We start from the raw sequence: 11,628 nt of genomic DNA on the forward strand, positions 1-11,628 counted from the left end.
CCACAAAACTAATTCTTAATTAATTATTGACTAATATTAATTAAACAATATGATTTCTCCTTTAATATATTATTCTTATAACATATTAATAAATCATAATAACCTCTCTCTTCATAAATCATCCTACCAAGTTGCTGTGGTGAAGGCAACCCAAAAGGACCATGCACAACCGAGTCAAGTACATACCAAATATAGTTACGGGCTTAGACACTAATCCAACAGTCTCCCACTTGGATAAGTCTAGTAACTATAGTGCAAGTACAACCTGATTAGCAATCGTAGCTTCTCAAAGACGCTATCGAACTTTGATCTTATCAGTAACATGTACTTTAGATAAGGGATCATATATTCCTCCATTCTAGATATCGTATAGACTGAGACATGGATTTTAATCATTCTCTCTGTCTATATGTTGTTTCCCGATTTCCGATTTATGACGACTGACAACAGATTACAATTGAACACATCAACTTAGTCCCGGCTTGGCCAAACGCTTAGGGTGTCATCACTAAATCATCGAGGGGCCCATATATATCGCTTTTATCCCACTTTGGGTAAAAGGAACGGATAAACTTTGACTCAAATGCTCGCTTGAACCTACTCATCAAATCACACACAACAATATGCTTTATAACACCAAGTTACTGGTGTGTTTACATATTATCAATGTGCAACCGACTTGCAGAATACAACTCACACGTCTCGGTTTTAAGAATATAAGATATTATCGTCTCACCAATCACTCGTGACAAAATCCATGAAGCGATCCAAGTGAGCTTGGGTTTAATCCAATGCTCAAATCTTATTCATAAGCACTCATGAACGTTGCAACAAACTTTTGCTATGTCTAATACACTTTAGACAATCTACAAACCAATTCATGACAATCTTCTTTCATACCTACTCCTAAAGTATGAGCGACTGTGGATCGATCGAATAATCTTATTATTCGGGAAGTCAAAAAATGCAAAGTGAAACACAAGAATAATTGAATCCAATATGGCCCCAAACTTTTGAGTATAAATAAAACTCCTTTTATTTAGTCACCATATTGATTACACATCATTCATTGTATAATGTTTCGGGTAATCAACTTATTACTTGAATTATAACAACAGTTGTCCCATGCTCCAAGCATGCACACTATGTTTACCTATGGTCCATACTTTGTGAAATAGATCATTTGAACACATTTCCAATGATAATCATTTCACAACTCCTAATCCTTATCATTAGTGTAAGAATACCAAATTCTTCCCACTATTTGAATGTGTAAGATTCTAAAATTTTATGCAATGATCCTTTTGTAATCTTATAGCACCAAAGTCACCAAGACTTTGCAAATGAAATTACAAAGTACTCTATTGGAGATTGCTACAAGGCAATTCCATAGATATGAAGTCTCACATTCAAAGTACATTCCTTTGAACATCCTTCTTGCATAAAAGTTTCTAATCTAGACATAAATTCTTAACATCCAACTCCCAATATGGAAACATTTCCATATTTTCCATATGACAACTTATTGTGTAATAGAGTCTTATCTATTCATAATAATGTCGATATGGTCCATTCATTACTATACTTCTAATTGCTCACAAGCGACCAATCCTTAGCGAACATTAGATTGTCGTTGACAATTGTTTAATTATTTTAGTCAATCCGGTTCTAGTCCCTTTTTCCCTCTTAATGCCCTAGGCATTTGGAAAATTTAGAATGGTCGAATATTACAACATATGCAATCGATCCTATACCCGAAGCGTATGGGACACGATTCATAATGAAAAACGTGACACTTTACCAGTTCCTTGATATAATATTGCCATATATAGAATCATTTTAAGTTGAATCTTTTCAACATAACGTCCGTATATGTCTTTGGACTAAATTCAATTAAATTTCTCGATCTAAGCTTTTAGATTTTGAAACGAAGTATAATATTCTCACCCTTAATTATAGCAAAACAACTTTTCAACCCCTGCAACTTTGCAAAGTGAAACTTTTGTTTTCTATAATTAATATTGCTAACATGCAACACTTAAAATAATAATCATGCTCCCACTAACATGATAATTATATCCATACCACCATAACATTTATGCTCTCACTAGCTTTGACACGTATTCAGAAAACATTTGGACTTCTAGAAAGCAATAAGTATTGACTTCCAAAGTTCATATTTCTAATACGATATGCTTCGATAAGCCTTTATCTAAGCTTCTCAAACTCATACATCTTTCCTTAGATAGCTCATATATGTGTCTAAATAATTTCAACACTTATAGCAGTAAGTCTTAAATGTTTAAACTAATTGCCAAATCTCACAATTCAAACTATGAAGAGGGATGTCATAATCATAATCGAAATTGAGAATGCAATTTAGACAATCGCTATCTCCTTAAAATCTTCTCTTAGTGAAAGCGTTTCCTCACAATCATTTCCATGAAGGAGAGAAACCTTATGACACTTAGATTTTATGGTGTATGTGTTCCTATGCATGTGAATTTTGTCATAACCATATTCGTAAGATAATGTTTGTGACAAATCCAAGCTCTTATGGACAAAACTTGTTCATTCTTAATTTCTTGACATCAAGGGTCCCACCATTGCTTCCAAGTTATTTAGTAGCTCACCTATACTAGTCAATGTACTTTCATTGAACAAGGTGCTTGCTTTTATACAGTTTATTGAGAACTCGTAGAACTCATGTGCATAAGTAACTTTACGGAATAGCACAGAAACAAGAATGAGTCAACACGATAGGGTACAAACCTCAAGTCGTGTGCTAGTGATTAACAATAGGTTTACTCTTGATTAGTTCTTGAAACTATTCAAGACCATTGAGACTCCCACTGACCTCTCGACATATAAGATTCTCTTGTTAAGAAACTTTCCTTGACAAAACAAATATTCAAGAATTAGTGCGAAATCCTATCAAGATTAACACTTCACTTGATTGGTTCTGGTTGGTCTTTCTCTTCTTCAAGACATCACAACTTACCAATTTCAAAGGAAACTTTCTCTATTGCACATTTGATAAGATGTTTCGCTCAATGTCATAATCTTAACTCTAAGACTCGATATTGGAACGAAGTATGATTAACCTTTTGATTTAACCATTTCAACAATTCCCGATTCCTCTGCTTAGAGGATTAATTGTGATATGGTTTCATAATCACTAAGACGATCATAAAACACGATACTAAAGTACTCTCCCATCTTTTCAGATTGGAGAAACTTTTATCTTTCTGCCTAATTGATTCTTCTTATTCGTTCTGCCAAACATTGAAGCTTTTCAATGTATTAGAATTATACTTAATCTTGTAAGCATAATCATATTTACTAAACCTTTAGCAAAACATGACGAATAGCCTTTATTGTTCTTTGTGGTGGACTTGACCAGTACACATCATTGTGAATTCGATCTCCTAGTCCTTCACTTGACTCTTTGTCAATGAATTAGTCTTAATTTTCCAAATACAAAGTTTCTCATTCATCACACAACGTCAGTTGTATGATTCCAAGTTTCTGTCCAATTGAAACTTGGGCAATGAGAATCTTTCCTTATTTGGAAAAATCTCGACACTACCACAAATAGCATAATTAAGAATCACATCCATTTCAACATTGCTAATAATAGAAATACACAAACATCAATTTTCACACATGTCATTGCAAGGATAAATAAATAAGACAAAATAAAAATTTATTTTATTGCGGAAAAATTTGTCCTTACAACGCAACTCAAATGAAAACTATGCTATTGCATTCCTTAGCAATCTACCCTAACTCTAAAGTAGCAGCTCAAAAATCCGATCTTCGAATCCATGCGATCGAAATCCATTTATTCACGATCAGATTCAGCACGCTTCTTCCTTTAAGCTTCCTTTCTTTTCTTCGATCCTACAAAACATGAAAATGCAATCTTATCACATCATGTATTAAGAATCAAAAATAGGAACTTAATAGAGTTAGATAGTGAATTTTACCTGAAGCAGAGTCATACAACTTGATTCTCTCATCTTCACGATCCTTCAGATAATTGCGGCAGCTTCGTAACCAATGCCCCTTCTCTTGACAGTAGAAACATATGGACTCTTCTGGAATGGTACACAGGACAATCTCAGACTCAACCTTTCTCTTGTGTAGAGAAAACTTTTTTGGACTTCCAATGTTGCCATCATCAATGTCCATAGAAGCATGGTAGGTTGACTTACCAGACACATTTTCTAGAACAGTGCGCCAAATCATTGCTGATTCAGCAACAATAAGCAAATAAGTCAACTCAATGAGGGTCACGTCGTGATCCATCATATAGTACTCTCTAACGAACTCACTATATGATTCGGGAAGTGATTAAAGAACCTAGTCAACAACCAACTTCCCTGGGAAAACAACACCCATCATTTTCAACTTGTCAATGTGTGACTTCATCTCTAAGACGTGTGCACACACAGACTTCGCATCTTCATATATTTTTGCCAATAGGGCTTGAGTGATCTTGAACTTTTCAAGCCTTCGAACTTGTGGGTCAGGAAGAACTATTGGAGGAGGTGGAGGTAATGAAGCATGATCTCATTTCCATGATCCAATCGTGGAACATCATCTTCAAGTGGAAACCTTTTCCAACGGATTCAGGAAGACCATAGTTGTTAGACTTTGACATCTACAAAACGGAAGAAATTCAAGTTAGTTGATTGAGTCCTTAATAAAACACCCAAATTAAATAATAAGGCTAGGACCCAACACAATATTCTACAACTTGGAAGAGGGATGCCGTAATCCAAATTGCTGAACATTTGAAGGTAGGTAAATGACGATTTACCAATTTCCACCATGAAAAACAAAAATTGAAGGTTTAAGTTTTAAATGAATTGAAACTCCTAGATCTTTTGAGATTCATTTAACTTTTCAATGGCATGTTTCAATCTCTATTGTGCCTTTCGTTTGTGACTGGGATGCCGAGGATCACAAACAAGTTGTGGATAACCATGAAAATATACATGGTGCCCCCAATGTTACAGTCACCTAATCGACGTGCCGGTTAACCATACACGCTCCATCGATCTATGACAAACATCGAGTCACCCTTTGCCACCTTTTCTTATAGCCCAATTAGTGTGCCAGTTAACCACACACGCTTTACTAACGTCTTAGCAAGGGTACAAAGTGTAATTTCATGGAATAGCACCAACTCCACATTTTTCCTAAAGTAACTAAGATTTGGGAATTTATAAAAGCGTTTAGTTACTTTGTATTTCATTATACTTATAATGGAAGGTTGTGTCATATCCTACCCATTCGGCTAACGACCCTCCACTAGTCAAGAGTGCGGTGGGTAAGAGTGGATACCCATTCAACCGCCATTTTATAGGCAATTTCCTTAAACACCCCTTAGAGACTAGCTTCGTGAATGAGGCCTACTAACGGTAAGACTGACCTTATACGCATACATATATAATATTAGACTTTTAATTTTATATATAGTATAAGGGTGTATTTTACACTTTTAAAATACTAAGTGGTTTAATTTAATAAATTATACTTTTAATATAATTAAATATAAACCACATCATTATGGATTTATTAACTCTCTTTCAAGTATACACTTAATTAAATTAATAAAACCATAAGGGTGTAATTTGAACTTTTCAAAAACTAGGGTCTTAGAATTTAATATTTCAAAATTAAACTTTTTAATCAAATTTTAAATTCCAAAACTTGAGGGCAAGTTTTGAGACTTTTCAAAACCTTAGGGTTTAGAATTTAAATATTTCAAAATTAAACTTTTAATCAAAATTTAAATTCCAAAACTTGAGGGCAAGTTTTGAAACTTTTCAAAATCTTATCAAGAACATTCTAGATCAAAATTCAAATAATTCAATTAACACAAATAATTGGTGGTTATCTAATTTTGACCTAATTCAATTACATGCAAGATAATTCAAATCAATTAATTCAAATAAATCAAGTTTATCATATAAGGCAATGATTATCTAATTATTTGACAATTATCTACTATTTTGGCAAGGATAATCACATAATATTAATGGAAATCAGATTTTATCAATAAAAAACGTTTATGGTAATTATCCCACAGCTAAAACAGTCAAAATCCCGAAATTTCCTCGGTCTGACCCCTGGACTCGCCGAGTGAGGGATTGGACTCACCCAGTCAGGCTGACTCGCCGATTTCAACCACTGACTCGCCGAGTCAGTCAGGCAGAGGACCAAAAACTTCGATTTCCAGGCAATGAATGATTAAACAAGCATCAAATACATCAAACAAACAGCCTAGGCTCTGATACCACTGATGGTTTTGAGCACTACATCAATCCTATGGTGTACATGCAAACCCTAAAGCTTTTGGATCTAGTTTGTCTAATGAACATGCAATAATCATCCAAAGCTCATAAACCCTAGATCTAGCATACATAGAAATCAAAATCTACATTAAACTAGTTTAGATAGTACCTTTCAATGGTTACAAGAATTCTTTGATCTTCAAGAAGCTTAGTGTCACAAGCAACCTATTGAGTTCCCTTGGAAAGCCCTTAGACGAAAATCATATGGGATTCCCATAGATTTCGTCCAATCCCCTTTCCATTAGGAATCCATATCCCAATTGCAACTATCATATAATTGCAATATCAGTACCCTTTATTTAATTAATCTCTTTTAGCCACACAACTAATTCTTAATTAATTATTGACTAATATTAATTAAACAATATGATTTCTCCTTTAATATATTATTCTTATAACATATTAATAAATCATAATAACCTCTCTCTTCATAAATCATCCTATCAAGTTGCTTTGGTGAAGGCAACCCAAAAGGATCATGCACAACCGAGTCAAGTACATACCAAATATAGTTACAGGCTTAGACACTAATCCAACAACGGGTACCCCATACAATCTGACAATTTCTGTAAGGTAGGGCCTGGTCAGCTTCTCCATCTTATTCGTCTGTTGTATTGGTATAAAATGTTGGATTAGGTGTCTAAGCCCATAACTATTATTAGTATGTACTTGACCTGAGAGTAGCATGGTCCATTTGGGTTGCATATCATCAGGACAATTTGATAGGATGGACTTTTGAGAAGAGGTTATTTATGGTTTATTAATATAATTATAAGTTTTAATATATTAATCATATTATTTAATAAGTATTGATCAAGAATTAATTTGGAATTAACTCTGTGATCAAAAGAGACTAATTAAATATATGGGGATTGATTATGTAAATCATTCATTCTTATAATGTGGGGTTATGATCCATAGTTCTTTATGTTGGGCTAAACCCATGTGGTGACCCATGGATGATCCCTGGAGGTTTAAACCCATGGAGCATGAGGAATATGGAAGGACATACACATTAGGGTTTGCATGGTGTAACCCTAATTAAGCCACACTATAAAAGAAGCCCCTAGCTCATGAAATCGGATACACATGGGTTCTTTGGAAGAGCTAGCCGAATTTGAGTGCAAGACACATTCTCTCAAGTTATCCTTTCTCCTAGGTGTGTTGTGATTCCATTTAAGGAATTCATACTATTAGTGCTAAGTTCTTAAAGGTCCAAGGTTTCTAGCTACAACAAAAGATATGTCATCTAACTATAATTTTGTAGTAAAGATACTCCACTGTATGCTAGTTAGGATGATGCTTTGGAAAAACAACGTTTGCATGTATATTAGAGAAAACATAGATCCAAAGCATATAGGGTTGCATGTACACCATAGTTGTGTTAGAATGCTCAAAGGTCATCTAAGTGCATTTGTATGGCTAAGAAGAGGAATCGTGAATTGTTGAAATGGTTAAATTTAGAATATGAATCATACTTCGTTCCAAAAACAAGTTTTAGAGTCATACTCCAAGCTTGTGCCTTAAGTGATATAATCTTAAGAAAGGTTTAAAACACTTATCAAATGTAGAGTAAAATGTTTTTTACTCTTCTACATTTGAAATTGGTAAGTTGTGATGTTTTGGATAAAACAAAGACCAACTAAGGGCAATTGTGTGAAGTGTTTTGTCTTGATAAGAAACCGCTCTAACTCTTGAATATTTTTTTGTCAAGTAATGTTCCTTGACAAAGTGAATCTTATATGTCAAGAGGTCAGTGGGAGTCTTAAAGATCTTGAAAAGTTTCAAGAACTAATCAAGAGTAAACCTATTGTTAATCACTAGCACACGACTTGAGGTTTGTAACCTATCGTGTTGACATATTATTGTTTCGGTGCCCATTCCAGTTAAAGTTGACTATGCATGTGAGTTCTATGAGTTCTCAGTTGTTTGCATAAAAACTTGGAAGAAATGGTAGGACCTTGTGCTGCCAAGTGGCAAGAAATTAAGATTGAACAAGTTCAGTCCATAAGGGTTTGGATTTGTCACTAACCATGTCTTGTGATTATGGTTATGGAAAATTCACATGGATAGGAACACATATACCATAAAATCTAAGTGTCCTAAGTTTTCCCTCCAATTCATGAAAATGATTGTGAGGAAACGCTTTCACCAAGTAGATTTTAAGGAGACAACAATTGTGTTATTTGCATTCTCAAATTCGATTATGATTACGGGATCCCTCTTCATAATTCGAATTGTGAGAAATGGAAAAGGTCTAAACATTTCAGACTAATGGCTGTAAGTTCTAAAATTTTTTAGACACACATGTGAGCTATCCATGGAAAGGTGTATGATTTTAAGAAGCCTAGATAAAGTCTTATCGAAGCATCTCGTATCAGAAATCTGAACTTTGGTAATGAAAGTCAATGAAGTATTGATTTCTAGAAGTCCAACTGATTTCTGGGTATATGTCTAAGCTAGTGGGAGCATAAGTGTTATGCTAATAAAGATAATAATTATTATGCTAGTGGGAGCATAATTATTATGGAAAAATGTTGCAAGTTAGCAATGTTAATTATAGAAAACAAAAGTTTCAATTCGCAAGTTGCAGGGTTTGAAAAGTTGTTTTGCTATAATTAAGGGAAAGAAATTCATACTTCATGTCAAATCTAAAAGCTTAGATTGAGATTTTAATCAGATTTTGTCAAAAATATATATGAATGTTATGTTGGAATGGTTCAACATAAGGAAATTCTATATATGGATGTGTTAATTGTGTTCTCAAAATTCGACTATGATTACGATATCCCTTTTCACAAGTCGAATGATGAGAACATGGCAAATATAAATATTGTAGCAAAAGACTGATCAAGTATCATGTCTTTATGAATCGTATCCAATATGCTTCGGGTATAGGATCGATTGCATATGCTATAATATTCTCGTGTTCTAATTTTCCAAATGCCTAGGGCATTTAGAGGGAAAAAGGAATAGAACCAGATATGACTAAAGTGGTTAAACAATTGTTAAGGACAATCTAAGGGTCACCGAGGATTAGTCACTTAAGGGCAGTTGGAAGTATAGTAATTTATGGACCATATCGACATTATTATAAATAGAAAGTATTCTATTAATAAGAATGTCGATATGGAAAATATGGAATGATTTCATATTGGGTGTTGGATATTAAGAATTTGTGGTTGGAAACTTTTATGAAAGAAGGATGTTTAAAGGAATGTACTTCGAATTTGAGATTTCTCTTCCATGGAATTGTCTTGTAACAATCTCCAACGGAATACTTTGTAATATCTTTGGTCAAGTCTCCATGACTTTTGGTACCTAGACACTACAAAGGAATCATTGCATGAAAGTTTAGAATCTAACACATTCTGGCAGTGACAAGAATTTGGAATTCTTACACTGGTGATAAAGATTTGGAATTGTGAAATGAGTTTCATTGAAGATGTGTTCAATTGATCTATTTCACAAAGTAAGGACCATAGACAAACATAGTGTACATGCTTGGAGCATGGCATAACTATTGTTTAGACAAACATAGTGTGCATGATTGGAGCCTGGCATAGCTATTGTTTTAATTCAAGTATTAAGTTGATTATTCGAAACATTATACAATGAAAAATGAGTAATCAATATGACTTAAAAGTTTTTGGGCCATATAGGATTAGTATTATTCTTGTGTTTCACTTTGCATGTTTTGACTTCCCAAATAACTAGGTTATTCAAACCATCCACAGTCGATCATACTTTGGAAGTAGGTATTGAGGCAAAACTATCATGAATGGGTCTATAGAGGTGTTTTAGTCATAACACAAGTTTGCTACAGTGTTCATGAGTACTCCTGGAATAGGATTCGAGTATTGGATTCAACCTATGCTCATTTGAATCATTTCATGTATTTTATCACGAGTGATCATGACATGATGATATCTTATATTCTTGAAACGGAGAGATATGAGTTGCATTCTACAAGTCGGTTGCACATTGATGATATGTAAACGTACCGGTAACTCGGTGTTATAAAACATATCGTTGTGTGTGATTTGATGAGTAGATAGAGCAAGCATATGAGTCGAAGTTTATCCATTCCTTTTACCCTTGGAAGGATAAAAGCGATATATATGGGCCCCTCGATGATTTAGTGATGACACCCCTAAGCGCTTGGCCAAGCCTGGACTGATTTGATTTGTTCAATTAGTCGGTCATCATAAATCGGAAATTGGGAAACAACAGATGGACAGAGAGACTGCTTTAAATCCGTGTCTCAGTCCATATGATATCTATAATGGAGGAATATATGATCCCTTATCTAATGGACGCGTCATTGACTAGGTCAGAGTTCGACAGCGGTCTTTAAGAGCTACGATTGCTAGTCGGGATTTTGGACTCATACTTTCAATTATAGTTATTAGACTTATCCAAGTGGGAGATTGTTGGATTAGGTGTCTAAGCCCATAACTATTATTGGTATGTACTTGGCCCAAGAATAGCATGGTCCATTTGGGTTGCATATCATCAGGACAATTTGATAGGATGGACTTTTGAGAAGAGGTTATTTATGGTTTATTAATATATTATAAGTTCTAATATATTAATCATATTATTTAATTAGTATTGATCAAGAATTAATTTGGAATTTTTTTTGTGATCAAAAGAGACTAATTAAACATATGGGGATTGATTATGTAAATCATTCATTCTTATAATGTGGGCTTATGATCCATAGTTCTTTATGTTGGGTTAAACCCAAGTGGTGACCCATGGATGATCCATGGAGGTTTAAACCCATTGAGCATGAGGAATATGGAAGGTCATGCACATTAGGGTTTGCATGGTGTAACCCTAATTAAGCCACACTATATAAGAATCCCCTAGCTCATGAAATCGGATACACATGGGTTCTTTGGAAGAGCTAGCCGAATTTGAGTGCAAGACACCTTCTCTCAAGTTATTTTTTATCCTAGGTGTGTCGTGATTTCATTTGAGGCATTCATACTATTGGTGCTAAGTTCTTAATGGTCCAAGGTTTCCAACTACAACAAAAGGTATGTCATCTAACTAGAATTTTGTAGTAAAGATACTCCATTGTATGCTAGTTAGGATGATGCTTTGGAAAAACAAATTTGGATGTATATTAGAGAAAACATAGATCCAAAGCATCTAGGGTTGCATGTACTCCATAGGAGTGTTAGAATGCTCAAAACCCAACATAAAGTGGGTATACTTGGTTAATTTATCAACAACTACCCATATAGTGTCATTA

The sequence above is a fragment of the Lactuca virosa genome, chromosome 4 (assembly GCF_052849685.1).
Source record: "Lactuca virosa cultivar CGN04683 chromosome 4, Lactuca_virosa_CGN04683_v6, whole genome shotgun sequence".
NCBI lineage: Eukaryota > Viridiplantae > Streptophyta > Magnoliopsida > Asterales > Asteraceae > Lactuca > Lactuca virosa.